Below are 16,990 nucleotides of genomic sequence, written 5' to 3' on the forward strand. Positions count from 1 at the left end.
GTAATGATTTTCTGTCTACTTGTTCTGTCAGTTACTGAAAAGGTTGTGTTGAAATTTTAGTCAAAAATTGTGGACTTGTATATTTTTCCTTTTAGTTATGTTGGTTTTGGCTTCATGTATTTTGGAACTCTCCTGCTATGTGCACATTTAGAATTTCTATGTCATCTTCATTGCCCTTTATCATTATTAATTTTCTCTTCCAAGTAATATTTCTGTTTTTGAAGGCAACTTTGATATTACTATAACCATTCCAGCTTTCTTTGGAGGTGGGTTTGCATGGTATGTTTTCTACATCAGTTTTCTTCTAACCTTTTTATGTTTTTATATATAAAGAGAGGTGGCCGAGCACAGCGGCTCATGCCTGTAATACTAGCATTTTGGGAGACTGAGGTGGGCAGATCACCTGAGGTCAGGAGGTTGAGATCAGCCTGGCTAACATGGTGAAAACCTGTCTCTACTACAAATACAAAAATTAGGCAGGCAGGGTGGCAAGGCACCTGTAATCTCAGTTACTCAGCAGGCTGAGGTGGGAGAATCGCTTGTACCCAGGAGTTGGAGGTTGCAGTGAGCCAAGATCATGCCATCGCAATCCAGCATAGGGGACAAGAGGGAGACTTTGTTTCAAGAAAAGAAAAGAAAAAAACAAAAGAGAAAGTTTGTTGTATACAACATATATGGCTGTCTTATTATTTAATTGTATTTTAATTAGTTTTTTTAGACCATTTACCTTTAATGTAACCATTTTTATGATATTTGGTTAAAATTTGCCCAGCCCGATAGTTGTTTGCTATTTGTTCTACCTGTTTTTTCTTCTATCCTGTCTGCTTTTGGAATTTTATTATGATTCTATTTATCTTGAGTATGATTTATACCTCTTATTACAGTAGTACAATCTTATCCATGATTTCACTTTCTATGGTTTCAGTTACCTATGGTCAACCATGATCTGGAAATATTACGTGGAAAATTCCAGAAATAATTAATTTTAAATTGTGCAGCATTCTAGGTAGCGTGATGAAATCTCACTTGTCCAGGTCTCACTGCCCAGAACGTAAATAATCTCTTTGTCCAGTATAGTCACACTATATATCTACCCACCTGTTAGTCACTTAGTAGCTGTCTCAGTTATCAGATGGAAGAACACATAGTATATATAGGATCTGGTATTATGTGGGGTTTTAGTTAGCCACAGGAGGTCTTGGAATGTATCCCCTGCTGATAATGCGGGACTGTGTAATTAAATTGCTTTTAGTGCTTTTTTAGGGTATAACAATATACATCTTTAAAAATATGTATTAATATTTTTGATTGTCAAATTTTAATTGTATACATTTATATAATTTGATGTTTTGATATATGCATTCAATCTGGCATAAATAAATTAACTAATTAACATATTTCTCATCCTGCTTACCTGTCAGTTTTGATAGTGAGACATTCAAAACTTACTTTTGTTGCCTGAGTTTTGGTGTGAAATCCAAAATATTATTGCCAAGATCAATGTCAGTGAGCTTTTTTTCTGTTTTCTTCCAGGGGTTTTATCGTTTTAGGTCTTATATTTAAGTCATGAATCCATTTTGAGTTGGTTCTCCTGTATGGTGTGAAACAAAGGCCCAGTTATATTAGTTTGCATATGGATATCTAGTTTTTTCAACACAATTTATTGAAGAAACTCTCCTTTCCTCATTGTATATCTTTGGTTCCATTGTTGAAAATTAATTGACCATATATGCATGGGTTATATGCTAACTTCCCCAAGCAATTCAGTTGTTCCACTTTCCTCAATGTTTTGGTGGGCAGCATTCCCAAGGTTGGGGAAGCTGGGCACTTATTTCTCTCTCACTTTTCAATGTTGAAGACATTGTGGGCTGAGGGTATCTCTCTTATAACCAAATTGTGCTACATTTGGAGAGAGGTTATGTGAGTAAAGTGAAACTGTTCTTTTTACCATTCTGATTGGCTTCACTTGGGTTTTTTGCTCCAATGGACTTTTGGAACCTTTTGTTTGGACTTTGGGTCTCTCACAGAAGTATTCTTATCCGAGTTGTTCCCAAAATTGGCATTTCTTTGCGCAGCATGATGGTTGGAACTTCCTATTCTTCTGTCTTCTAGATATGACTGGCTACTAACTTTTGAAGTTGATTCCAATAATTTCTTAAGAGATTTCTATCTTTAGATTTTCATGTAACTGATATCACTATGGCTCCATGTTATGTGGAAAACACTAACATATGTTTTGTCCAAGTAACCTATTCATTATCAACTGTCTTGAAAAATAGATACTTTGTTATACTTTAAAAATGACAATTTTGAAGCTATTACTGTTGAAAAGTTTTTGAAAAATAAAGGTATTTAGAAATAATAAATTGCCATATCATACCATACTAAAATAGCAAAAAAAAAAAAAAAAACAAACAAAACAAACAAAAAAAAAAACAAAAAAAAAACCATAGCAAGAGTTTTCCTATGTTCTGTGGCAGCATTGCTCAGCCTGTAGCACATATGAATTTCACATACCTCTAATCTATCATTTTGCATTTTCCATTAACCTTACTTGCCAGGCCTTGATGGTTAAAGCTATCCATTGAGTTTTAATTTTGTGGGTCATACAGTTTTCAATTCCAAAATATGTATTTGATTTTTTGTAAAACTTTCCGTAGTTTTGTATATTCTGCAGATGTTTTCAAGCTTGCTTTTGATTTCTTTAAACATTATAAGACCTGTGTCTGTTAAGTTTATATAAGACCTGTGTCTGATAAGTTTATGTAAGTATTTTAATAGATTTATTTGGGTATCTGTTGTTTCTGCAGGTTTATGCTTATAGTAGTGGTGGTGTGCATATGTAGGTGTAGTTAGTTTAACTCTGTGTTGTTCATTGGTTTTGAAATTCTACTAATGAGGAGTTTGAATCTCAAGGTAAAGAATTATCCTCTAGAGAAGATATGTATATGTTTCTGATAGGTATATCAAGACACTACCTCTCTGGAAAACTAAAAACCAAATTCTCAATTCAAGTTCTTCTCATTATTTCTTTTTTTAAAATTTATTTTATTTTGTTCATCACCCATGTGATGTAAGTTTGAGCCATAAATGTCCAAGAGGTTGGCTTACAGCTTCGGATTTATAATCTCTGAGGACTTCTTCCTTTTTCTCTTCTCTGCTTATCCTCTTTAAAAAAAAAAAAATAAAACTTATTTGCAGTTTCCTGAGGGTAGGGATGTTTACTTTTATTTTATCTTTATCTTCCTAGCATATTCTTTTGTATCCTTGCTTAATACTGGAGTGCCTTATTAAATTTTAGTATCTTGGGTAAGGCCAGACTTTAGCGTCTTTTCCTCTTAACCTTGAGACCATTAAAACCAACTGAGTTTGCTGGGCATGGTGGCTCACGCCTGTAATCCCAGCACTTTGGGAGGCCGAGGTGGGCGGATCACAAGGTCAAGATATCAAGACCATCCTGACCAACATGGTGAAACCCCATCTCTACTAAAAAATACAAAAATTAGCTGGGCGTGGTGGCATGCACCTGTAGTCCCAGCTACTCGGAAGGCTGAGGCAGGAGAATTGCTTGAACCCAGGAGGCAGAGATTGCAGTGAGCCGAGGTTGAGCCACTGCACTCCAGCCTGGCACCTGGAGACACAGCAAGACTCTGTCTCAAAATAAAATAAATAAAATAAAATAAAATAAAATGAAATAGCCAACTGAGTTCATGATGAGCTGAGTTTATACCCTGGCTACTTCTATGATTTCTCATTTTAACTTAATATTTTCTTTTTGTATTTTTATTTTTATGGTGTGTGCCACCATGCCAGGCTAATTTAGTTTGTTTTCTTTAAGCGATGGGATCTTGCTGTGTTGACCAGGCTGGACTTGAACTTCTGGCCTCAAGTGATTCTCTCACTTTGGCATCCCAAAGAACTAGGATTATAGGTGTAAAGCACTACACATCGTCACATTTTAGCTTAATATTTAGTATCTTCTTATTCCTTTTAATATTTTTAAGATGTTTTTGATTTTTTTATCTTGCCTCTATAGTTTACATCAATTAAAAATTTGGTTTAAATAAAGTACTCTATCATTACCTCATCATCTATATATATTTTTGTAGGGCTTTCTGTTGGCAGGGAAGAGTGCCATGGCTGAGACTTTAGGAGAAACTTTCAAGGGCTTGTAATGTATTTTCATAAAAGTATAAATAATAAAGATAGTTAGTTTTATTTAATTTCTGAGTATGTCATAGGTATAATAAGGGCTATTGGCATTCAAAGGAGAACTTAATCTCCAAGGGAAATAACATTTTAAGTAGGTCATGTGGATAGTCCTTAAAATGATGCTAGGTGGGTGGAGACATTTCATGCAAAAGACATGGGATAAAAATAAAGTGCAAAAGTAGAATGAACATAAGATGTTCTGGGAAATAAGTGAGCGTGACACTTTGTCCAGGGCTTAACATGATACTCAATATGAGTTTGGCTTAATACTTCTTGACAATAAATGAATGGCTAAATAAGTGAAGTCTTATGTAGCTTGGAATAACTAAAGCATATAAACAATTTCAGAGAACAGGTAAAATCAGCTTGTCAAAGACTGACTTCTGTCTTGAACATTGTTAAGTGATTTAGGGTTCGAATTCTGGTAACAAATTTCAACTCTGTTACTTACTAACGGTGTAGCAAACTAATCTTTCAATGTTATTTTCATTATGTGTTACATGGGGATAATTATAACAGTACTTAATGGGATTAGTGTAAATATAAAATAAGATAGGACATGTACAATTCTAAGCAAAAGATTTGGCATACAGCTTATACTAAAATATTTTTAATTGCAAATACTTGGAAGTGCTTTTAAAATAGGCGATGATAAATTTGTATAATTAAAAATATTAAAAATATCAAGTTTTAAATAAATATATATAACTATTGTTAATTCGTTACTAAAATTATTAAGTATCTTTCATCATATTTTCAAGATTAGCCATCACATATTGAGATCTACTGAAGATATTCTATACAGGTATTTTCATGTTCATTCCTTAATCCAGGTTATTACTTAGAAATGTATCTTATAACAGTAGTTAAGGAAAAATGCTTTGAATAGCTTAGATTAATAGGCAGTTGAACAATTATACAAAAATAATTTTTTTTTTACATTTAAAACTTTTAATTAGTCTTTTGTAATGTTTAGTGATCTGAATTTTTTGACATCATTGCCAAATATTCAATCTATGGATTCATGTTCTTGACGTATATCTAGTAATTAATCTGTTCTTTATTATGTTTAACTTACTTGGATTTAGAAGAATGGATTTCTTCCTAATTAACCTTAACTTTATAAGATTCTATTGCAGATTGACACTGGCAGTTTCTTTTATGACATGGTTTACTTGGCATTTAAGAAAGCACTTCATCATTTAGTCTAATAAATTGACAAATGATAGATTGGTACAGAGGCCAGAATTTGGCTTTTATAAGTGAAAAAACAAATTTTTGCAAAAATTGGAGAAATAATCATTGAATATATAGAAATGAGCATCTCATTTCAATAGCATACAGAACTTTAATAGAAAATTACATAAATTTCTTGAACCTTATATGTAGTAATAAATTAGTAAAGAAGACATGTTATCATGATGAAAGAAACATTGGTCATGGAGTTAGAGGTATCATAGGGGAATTTCACAAATTCAAGAACATCAGAAAAGGAAACTTAATGATGTAGGTGGTAAAAGATTCTAATAGGGAGAGTAGCATTTTGTTCCCTTTTAAATTAGAGTTCATGGAAATTCCATGTTAGTTGTTGAGCTGCTTCTACTTTTGTGTTAATGAGAAAATAGATACATTAAATATAGCCCTGGATTTCAAGGTGCTAACATGAGATAACACATATATATATAGCGGCTGATAAAATGAAAATAAATTAATCTTGTTTAACCACCTTTATAAATAAAAAAATTATGTGTCATTTTAGTAACTCATAGAAATGATAGGATTTTATGGCAGAGTTGGAGCTCAATTGCAGGTTTTTTAGTGTTTTAATTTACTGCTTTTTCTACATTAAACAATGAAAGATTGCTGTGCCTCATTTTCCCCTTCTTAATATGCAAAGCTATCATCATAATCATATTCACTTTTATCATCACTATCATCACCATTATTCTGAATCCTACATTGTTGCCTTAGTCTGTTATCTACTACTATACCGGAATACTTGAAACTGGGTAATTTGCAAACAATAGAAACTTATTTGGCTCATAGTTTTGAAGGATGGGAAGTCCAAAAACATGGTTCCAACTTCTTGCAAGGGCCTTCATGCTGTGTTATTCTATGGCAGAGGAGCAGTAGAGTAAAAAGGCAGAAGGTCATGTGAGTGGTTGAGAAAAAGCGGGCTGAACTCCAATAATAAAAGCATTAATCTACTTACGTCTCAAGGGTTTCTCTTCTTAGTACTGTAACAATGATAAATTTCTAACATGTTAACTTTAGGGGAACATATTCAATCCATAGCAGTTGTCTTATTCCATTCAGGCTACTGTAACAGAATACCACAGGCTGGTGGCTTATAAACAACAGAAATGTATTTCCTATAATTCTGGAGGCTGGGAAGTCCACGATCAATATGCCAGTAGGTGCACAGATGGCAGACTTCTTATTGTGTTCTCACATGGCCGAAGAATGAAGGAGCACTCTGGTTATTACCTCTTTTATTAGGGGAATAATACCATTCATGAGGACTCATGACCTAATCACTGCTTAAAGGCCTCACCTGCAAATAACATCACACTAATGATAAGGTTTCAACATACGAGTTTTGGGGGACACATACATTTTCAGTCTGTCACATTTCCGGCATAAGCTGTGTTTAGACCTGTAGGAGTTTAGATGAAAGAATGATAATGAAGAATGGAGAAGTCCATTATCAGTCACGTGGGTCCTGGACTACAGTATGGTGCAGTGATAAAACTAGGGATTTTAGAGCAAGACCATTTGGGTATAAATCCTCTGCTACTTACTAAGAGTAGAACCATGGATAATTTAGTTACAATTTAAAAAACTTTAGCCTTCATACGGGCATGGTGGCTCATGCCTGTGATCCTAGCACTTTGGGAGGCCGAGAAGGATAGATCACTTGAGGTCAGGAGTTCAAGACCAGCCTGGCCAACATGGTGAAACCCCGACTCCACTAAAAATATAAAAACTAGCTGGGTGTGGTGGCAGGTGTCTGTAATCTCAGCTACTTCAGAGTCTGAGGTGGGAGAATCGCTTGAACCTGAGAGGTAGAGGTTGCAGTGAGCTGCAATTACTCCATTGTACTCCATCCTTGCTGTCTGAGTGAGATTTTGTCTCAAGAAATACATACATACATACAAATAAATAAAAACTTCAGCCTATTCCAGTTTGAGTAACAAAATCTGTGCTCAGGTGTTTCAAGTACACAAACTTGCATTTATTATAAAATACTCATTTCATGTTAGCTTTTATGTTTACTACTAACCAAACATGTTTTTCAAATCTGTTAACAGGTTAATCAATTCAAGTCAGTGTAGCCAGAGGAAAAATTTGTTCAAACCAGTTTTTACTATATCCATAAAGCTTCATTCTGAAATTTTAGTAACATCAAGACTGGATGTTTCCCAAGGACACACTAAAATTTTAGGATACCTTAATAACAACTACAAATATTCATTTTGATATTTACTTTCCATTCTATTTTCAAACTGTGTTTTTTTCTTTTATATGTGACTCTCAATAAAAGCATTTTTAATGTTGAACAACACAATAAAATAAGAACTTTTTTGTTTTTAGTGTGATAAGTATTGAAATAATATTGAGGCCAGGGTATGGTGGCTTATACTTGTAATTCCAGTGCTTTGGGAGGCCAAGGTGGGAGGATTGCTTGAGCCCAGGAGTTTGAGAGCAGCCTTGGCAACCTAGTAAAACCTTGTCACTACAAAAAAGAAAAATCATTAGCCAGGCATCATGGCACATGCCTGTAGTTTCAACTACTTGAAAGGCTGAGGCAGGAAAATGGCTTGAGCCCAGGAATTTGAGGTTACAGTGAACTCTGATCACACCACTGACCTCCAGCCTGGGCGAGAGAGCAAGACTCTGCATCTAAAAAATAAATAAAATAAAAAATAAAATATATAAAAATAATAATGCCCCAAAGTAACACAAGTAGCAATGATATAAACATTAATATTACACTAAATTTTCTCTTGTATGACTATTTAAAATTGGAAAAGTTTGGTGATTGTTGTGATATTCTAACAGAAGCAACAAGAACACTGTCTTATCACTGCATATTACATTACTCAATGCCTGTAAAATGAATTATATGTCACAAAAAGTAGATTTTTAACTTCCCACTATACAAAGGGAAATTTATATTGATAGATATTGACCCTTGATACGGTTTGGCTCTGTCCCCATGCAATCTTATCTTGAACTCTTCCCATAATCTCCACATATCATGGGAGAGACCTGGTGGAAAATAATTGAATCATGGGAATAGTTACCTTCATTATCTTCTAATGATGGTGAGTGAGTTCTCAAAAGATCTGATGGTTTTATAAGGAACTTTTTCCCCCTTTGCTCATATTCTGTCTCCTGTCACCATGTGAAGAAGGCCACATCTACTTTTCCTTCCGCCGAGATTATAAGTTTCCTAAGGTCTCCCAGCCATGTGAAATGTGAGTCAGTTAAACCTCTTTTCTTTATAAACTACCCATTATTGGGTATATCTTATTAGCAGTATGAGAATGAGCTAATACAACCCATATATATATATAATTTATACATTTTATTATATATAATACATAAAGTATATATCATAGTTATATATATACGTGTATGTATATCTAATTATACATCTATATACATATGTAATTATATATACATATATGTATAATTTAAGATTCTGGATATTAGAAATTAGTGCATATGATAAAATATTGACATTGATTTAATACTAAATAAAAATTAGAACAAGTAAGAAACAAAGAACAAAGACCTTATTTTTGTATTTGTTCTTTGAAGAATAAGACCTAACAGACATAGCTTTGTGAGTGTATGTTACATATCTATTGTTACATAACAAATTAAAACAGCAGCTTAAAACAACCACAGTTGTTTGTTTTACAGATTTTGTGGGTCTTGAATCTGGAAATGGTTTAGCTAGCTGGTTTGGCTGAAGATCTGTCTTGTTCTTTCAGTCAAGTTGTTGGCCATGGTTGCAGTTTCTTCTGAAGCCTCAACAGGGGAGGATCTTCTGAGTTCATTCACATAGTTGTTGGCAGTCCTCAGTTCTTCACAGACTGTTGGATTGAGGGCTTTATTTTCTTTCTGCTTGTTGGTCAGAGGCATCTATCTGTTCCCTGTCATATTGACCTCTCCATAGGGAAGTGTGCAACATAGAAGCTCACTTTCCCTAGAGTGAGTGATCTAAGAGAGAAAGAATGCCCAAGGCATTCGCCACCAAGTTTTATGGTCAAGACTTGTGGAAAATAAAACTTTCATAACGAACTAATCTTGGTAATGACATGCTATTACTTAAGCCATATGTATTACTGGTCATAAAAAACATTCTTGCTACAAAGTAGAAGGGATTCTACAGAGGTGTAATTAGCAGGAGGCAGGAATCAGGGAAAACTGGCTACCAAAGAAGGAAAGTGGTTTTCCCTAATTTCTAACAAAGAAAGTATTGCTGCCCTACTTTATTTGTAAGGCTCTTGGGGCCACATTTTCTTCCCTTGGGTGGTGATTTTGGTGATACTACCTAGCAAACTCAATGAAATTCTTATCTTCCTCATTACTTAGCATAAAAACAGGAAGGTTCTGGTCTAATTAGATATTTGCCTGTTTTTTCCATGGATTTCTAGAAAACTTAGCCTGTTTGACTAGCCCTTCAAGTTTTGAATCTCTCTTATAAAGCAAATTGGAAAGAGGATTTACTGAAAATATTTACATAAAGTACATAAGGTAGTAGCATTCTTTTATGCCATTTTGTCTCAAGAGTCCATCTTAATGAGTCTGTTTATCTGTACCCAAGGGTGGGCTTTAAAATAATTATTTTTAATTTAAAACTCCTTGGCTCTCTTTTATGAAAAAAAAAAAAAATGAGTGACTAATACCAGGATTGTTTCCAATAGGCTTTTTAGAGGAGATCTCAGTGGTTATCTCTGTGGCAAATTGACATGTATAATAAGATTTGAAGACTTGGTGAAAATAAAAAGTTTAGCATATCAATTAGTGGCTTATTAAAGTAAATCACACTTGGGTAGCTGGAGGAAATTATATTCATTTAAATTGTATATATTTTTCACTCAGAACAGATGAATAAAAGAGTATTTCGCTTCCCTCATGATTCAATCAGATTTATATTTTTTTGTCATCCAGGTTTTTGTGCTTGCTGTGTAACTGATTCTGGGCATCTGGTGAATGGCAGACAAGCTACAACCTCAAGGTATCTTTCCAGAAACTGTCATGTCTCTTTTCATATCTATTTAGAATACATTTTTGCACTTAATATTAGGTACTATGCAGATAAATCAAGGGAGTAATGACTGCTTTTTCTATTTCCTTAAGTTGTAGATGACTTGAGAAGTGGCAAGAGACAACATGGCCTTTCTCTGAATAGGGCTTTTTAAAAAAGTTTAGTTAACCACATGCGGTAGATTTTATTATCGTTCCCTGCTACCTGTTTCTTTCCCAAGTGGTGTATATCCACTCCTTTTGCCATCTGACTACCACTGCAATCCACTAGATAGAATACATCTCCAGTGCCATTGGTAAGCTTCGACATGTAACTTTATTAGGGGCTGTATATAGATATAATATAAACCATGTTTTAGCAGATAGAGTTATTAATCAGCCTAGCCTGGGTCCCAGCATAAAAAGATACTTAGAGCAGGGCTGAGCAGAGTTAACAGCAACTCTTAGACCTGTGAGTGAAAAATGTGTTTGTTGTTGAAAACCACAGTATTGAGATTTTAGGGTTGTTTGTTTTCATAACCAAACTGTTAACACACTGTATGAACTGTGAAATGATCATTTCCTGTGATGGGCCATGTAGACAACTATCATGGCTGCCAACCATAGAATGGGTTATCTCTTTGCATGCTCTTTAAAGAAAGGACTGCTTTCATCGTCCGTTATTTCACACATTTGAAGGTAATAAGCAAGAGAACTTTCAACTGTGAAGAATATCTATAAATGTATATGTTTTCTATTTCTTTGTAAAAGATGATCAATAGACTAGGTATGGGTGAGCACCTTAATTTCAAAAACAATTTTTTTTTTTCTGTGGTACCTGTTAGCCTATTGTAAGAGTCTACTTTTAGAATGTTCTCAGTAAAATGACTATTTAGAAGAACCATGGGAACATCATTTATTCGCGCAACCATTTGCTTGTTTGTTATTATTACTTCCATGAGGACTAGGAAGATATTAACAGAAAAAGGTGGAGTCTTTGCTTTTAGAATAAGAAATAAATTCTGAAGAGAGATAGAAAGATCTACTAATTCATCCTAACAACCAGGGCACTCTCAGTTTTACAGACTGATTCCAAAGCCAAATATTTTGCATTTCCCGTAGATTGAGATAAACCTTAGAATGGAGGGTATATTTTATGCCCTTGTGAAGTATTTTGTAAGTATGTAATTTTCTCCATTCCTGGTTGTGGTCATCATCTATGTCTCTTTCTCCATAGATAAATCTAGTAAAAGTGGTAAAAGAAAGAATATCTGTATACTTGTTTTAGTTAGGTAGTAGTGAGGACAAAGTTTAGAAATCTATATCCTATTTCCCAGACGGATCTGCAAGTGGGGTTGTGATGGTAACAAGAACAACCCAGGTTAGAAGTAGGTATAGTGGCTTCTTAAGAGGATAAAGTGAAAGGACAAATATCAGGGACATGTGAGGAAAGAGTGGGGGTTTTCTGGGAATTGTTTCAAACTGAGAAGAGGGGATTAAGTTTTAGAGAACTTAGCCTGTTTGGCCAACTTTAAGCATGGTCCCCAAGTTTTTCCTTTGTTCCCTTAAAATTTCGTTGAAGGATAACTTACATATAATAAAATGCACCATGTTAAGTGTATAATATAATGAGTTTTGGAAAAATGTGTAACTCATATATACCACCAAATTAAGACACAGAATACTTTCACCACTCCCCCAAAAGTACCTGTATGATACTTCCAGTCGATTCCTCCATCCCTGGGCCCAGGCAATAAATTATTTGCTTTTCACAGTAAAATAGTTTAGCCTCTTCTAAAATTTCATATAAATGAATGTTTAATGAAATCTTTCATGTTTTTCTTTTGCTCAGCATTTTTTGAGATTCATCTATGATATTACTGCATCAATAGTTCATCTTTTTTTTTGCTGCAGTATTATGTTCCATTGTATGTGTACACCACATTCTATTTTAACCATTTACCTGTGGTTAGAAATTTTGTTGGTTTCCAGGTTTTGGGAACTGTGAGAATACAGCTACTTATGGATATTTGGGTAAAATCTTTGTAAACATATGTTTTCACTTTTGTTAAGCAAGTAGGTAGGAGTGGAATCTACAGATGATATGGTAGGTATGTATTTTAAATTTTTGAAAAAACTGCTGGCCTGGTGTGGTGGCTCACGTCTGTAATCCCAGCACTTTGGGAGGTCCAGGTGGGTAGATCACAAGGTCAGGAGTTCAAGACCAACCTGACCAACGTGATGAAACCCCATCTCTACTAAAAACACAAAAAATTAACTGGGCATGGTGGCGTGTGCCTGTAATTCCACCTACTTGGGAGGCTGAGGGAAGAATTGCTTGAACGGGGACCTGGGACGCGGAGGTTGCAGTGAGCGGAGATCACGCCACTGCATTCCAGCCTGGGCTACAGAGCAGGACTCTGTCTCAAAAAGAGAGAGAAAACCGTCAAACTCTTTTCCATAGTGGTTGTACTATTTTACTATTTTGAATTCCTAAGAGCAGTGTATGAGAATTCCAGTTGCCCTATTCCCTCTTCATCACTTGGCATTGGTTTTTAAATGTAGCCATTCTTGTGAGCCTGTGTAGTTTGACTTAACAGTTGAGCATCTTTTCGTGTGCTTATTGGTCATTTGTATATCATCTTTTATAAAGTGTCTGTTTAAACCTTTTGGGCATTTTAGTTTAAAGTGTGTGTGTGTGTGTGTGTGTGTGTGTGTGTGTGCGCGCGTGCGCGCACGCGCACACATTCTTAAGTTTAAGAGCATTTTATATTTCCTATATATAGATCCTTTGCCAGATTATGTATTACTCAATCTGTGGCTTGTTTCTTCATTATTTAACATTTTATAGGGAAGAATAGAAGTTTTTAATCTTAATAAAGTTCAATATATTCACATATACTATTTGTTTATAGTTCTTTTTTTTGTGTCCAATCTAGAAATGTTTGCCTGCTTCAAGCTTGCAAAGATTTCTTTTTTTTTTTCTAGAAATTTCAGCCTATGAGCCACATTGAATTTTATTTGTGTGTGGTGTCAAGTGAGGGTTGAGTTTCCGCTGTTTCTATAACTCAGTTATTCCAGCATTATTCGTTGAGAAGTCTTTCTCCCATTTAATTACCTTGTCATTTGTATCGAAAATTTATTAACCTTGTCTGTATGATTCTATATTTGAGTTTGCTATTCTGTTTTATTGATCCATACATCTTTTTAATTTTTTTAATTTTATTATTATTATTTTTTTTAGTACACCCATTTCTGATTTCTGTAAATTTAGTCATCTTTCATGTTTTTTTCTCCCAAAATTGTTTGGCTATTTAATTTCTTTTTGCTTCTATAAAAACTTTTATATTAGTGTGTCCATACCTATAGATTAGCCTTCTGGGATTTTTAACCAGGATTTATTGTTGAGTACTGTATTAGTTCATTCTCTATTACTAGAAAGAACTTCCCAAGACTGGTTAATTTTTAAAGAAGTTTAATTGGCTCACATTTCTGCAAGGCTGGGGAGGCCTCAAGAAACTTGGGAAAGCAAAAATGTCCTTATTAACAAGGTGGCAGGAATGAGAAGTGCAGAACAAAACTGGGAAAAGCCCTTTCTAAAATCATCAGATCTCATTGTGCCATTGCACTCCAGCCTGGGTATTAGAGCAAGACTCGTCTCAACAAAAAACAAAGATCAGAAAACCCATCAGATCGCATGAGAACTCACTCACTATCAAGAAAACAACATGAGGGTAACCATTCCTATGATTCCATTACCTCCCAACAGGTCCCTCCCACAACACGTGGGGATTATGGAAACCATAGTTCAAGATGAGATTTGGGCAGAGACATAGCCAAAGCATATGAACTATGTAGATCATTTAGAAAGAACTGACAATTTAACAATCTTAAGTCTTCTATTCAATTAACCTGGTTTATATCTCCCTTTATTTAGGGCTTCTTTTTAAAATTTCTCTGGCCAAGGTTTTTAGTTTCCAGCATATGAGGCATTGCTGACAACCTTAAGGGAGTTAGTTGTCTTATGGTTCTGGGAGTTTGGAGTGGATATTTTTCTCTTAAGTATTTCATGCTTTTGAATATTGGACAGTTTAAATTTTTTATTTAAAAATGTTCAATTGTTCATTACTAGCATACAGAAATAATAGTGACATAGATATTTACCTTGTATCCTTGTATCCTAAAGCCTTGTAAAATTCATTTATTAGCTTTTTAGGTGATTCTTCAGGACTTTCTGCATGGATGATTATGTTACCTGTAAATAGGCAGCTATATGTCTTACATTATTGTATTGGCCAGAGTTGTGGTCAATACAGTAACATAAGACATATAGCTGCAATACAACACTGAATCAAAATGGTGAGAGGAGATGTTTTTGCTTTGTTCTAGTCTCATGGGGAAAATATTCTATTTTCCTCCCTAAATATGATGCTTTCTGTAGGTTTTCCAAAGATTCCCTTCATCGAGTTGCATACATTCTTTGATATTTCTACTTTACTGAATTTTCTTTTTTAATTTATGTATGGTACTGAATTTTATCACGTGCTCTTCTTTCTGCATCTATCCAGATAATCAGGTGCTTTCTCTCTTTTTATTAACATTATATTATTGATGTTTGAAGGTTTAACCAACCTTATATTCTTGCATAAATGATACTAGATTTGATTTGCTTTTAATATTTTAGGAGACTCGAATTTTTTTGTGTGGAAAGATTTTAAATTTTAAACTATTTGTATAATTCACATAAGTATATCCAATTTTATTTTTTGTGTCAGTTTTGATAATTTGTATCTTTTAAATAATTTTATCACTTTAAGTTGTCAAATTTATTGGTATAACATTGTTTATAATATTTCCATGTTAATATTCCTTTATAATTTCCTTGTAATATTAGTAGGTTCTTCTCTGACATTCTTCTTTCAATTTATAAAATACTGTCATTTATATCCTCCTTCTATTTTTCTTGATTGGCCTAGCTAGAAGTTTAACTGATCATTATAATTGGTATTTTCAAAGATCTAGTTTTTTGCTTTCATTGATTTTCTCCATTGTTGGTCATTTTCTGTGTTATTGATTTTCACTCTTGGATTTATTTGTCTTTCTTTCTAACTCTTTGAGTTTCATTTTCTATTCTTTACTAGCAGCTTATGACGGAAGCTCTGAGCATAAATATTAGACCTTTCTTTTTTATTTATAAGCATTTAAAATTATAAATTTATAACATATAGATTGAACTGCTTTAGCTGCAATTGAAGTTTTGATCAGTTATGCTTTCATTTTTTTAGTTCAAAATATTTTCTAAATTTCTGTAAGAACTCTTCTTTGATCTGTGGCTTATTTAGAAGTATTTGATTTAATTTTCTTATACTGGGGGGACTTTTCAGATATCTTTTTGTTAATAGTAGGTTCTGCTTTGATATTTCCTTTTTAATTTATAAAATATTGTAATTTATATCCTCTTTATATTTTTCTCAATTGGCCTAGCTAGAAGTTGAATTGATCCATATATTTGATCTTTTCAAAGATCTAGCTTTTTGCTTTCATTTATTTTCTCCATTGTTGGTCATTTATGATGAATCCAATTTGTTTTAGTCAAAAATGATATTTGTATTAATATTTCAGAATTTCTTGAACAATAATATAAATATACTTCATGCTACTGAATTGTGCACTTAACAGTGGTAAATTTTACGTGTTTATTTTGCCACAGCAAAAATGTTTGTTATTATTACTTAATTATAATAAAATTTGAAACTGTCTATTAAATTGTTAAGACTTCCTTTATGTTTCAGGTCCACCAGATCTATGGCAACTTTTTCACTGTTAATGTATATTCTGTTGTTTTTGGCTAGAGTGTTTGATAACTATTGATTACGTCCAGCTTATTGAGACTGCTCTTCAAATCTTCTGTATCCTTACCAATCTTCTGTTTAATTATTTTGTAAATTAGAGAGAAATATTGAAGTCTCTGTAATTGTAGACTCTTCAGTTTCTCCTTTCAATTCCGTTAGTTTTTACTTTACTTTGTTGAAGCTTTGTTCTGGAGTGCATATCCATTTAGATTTGGTTTGTCTTATTCATGTTGATACCTTTATCATCATGAAATGTCCATCTTTTCCCAAATAATAATAGTCCTTGTTCTGAAGTCTACTTTGCTGATAATAATATAGCTACTCCACCTCCCTAATACTTAGTAATTGTGTAATATATATTTTTCCATTCTTTTATTTGAATCTATATCTTCATATTAATATTTGAAGTGTGCTTCTTGCTGTGTCTTCTTCTTTTTTTTTTAATCCAATCCACCCACTTATCTCGAATGTAACCATCAATCCAATTGGGTTAAATCTATGATCTTGCTATTCTTTCTAATTTTTTTCAGGTTTTGTTTGCTTCTTTCTTCTTCTTGGTATCTTTTTGGTTGAGAATTTTTGAATATCACTTTCCACACCACTTTATTATTTTAATGATTGCTCTGTGATTTATCACAGTCTGTCTGCAAATATTACTATTGTTT

General features: G+C 33.6%; 1 protein-coding gene across 1 annotated transcript in view; it reads left to right on the forward strand.

Annotated features, from left to right (window-relative positions):
* Positions 1-16,990, forward strand: part of SAMSN1 (SAM domain, SH3 domain and nuclear localization signals 1) — a 330,513-nt gene that overhangs the window by 45,551 nt on the left and 267,972 nt on the right. Inside the window, exon 5 of the mRNA XM_074389483.1 lies at positions 10,399-10,465. The gene's annotated coding sequence lies outside the window, so the exon portion shown is untranslated. The remainder of the gene's footprint in view (positions 1-10,398; positions 10,466-16,990) is intronic.

Source organism: Saimiri boliviensis, chromosome 18 (assembly GCF_048565385.1).
Source record: "Saimiri boliviensis isolate mSaiBol1 chromosome 18, mSaiBol1.pri, whole genome shotgun sequence".
In the NCBI taxonomy this organism is placed as follows: domain Eukaryota; kingdom Metazoa; phylum Chordata; class Mammalia; order Primates; family Cebidae; genus Saimiri; species Saimiri boliviensis.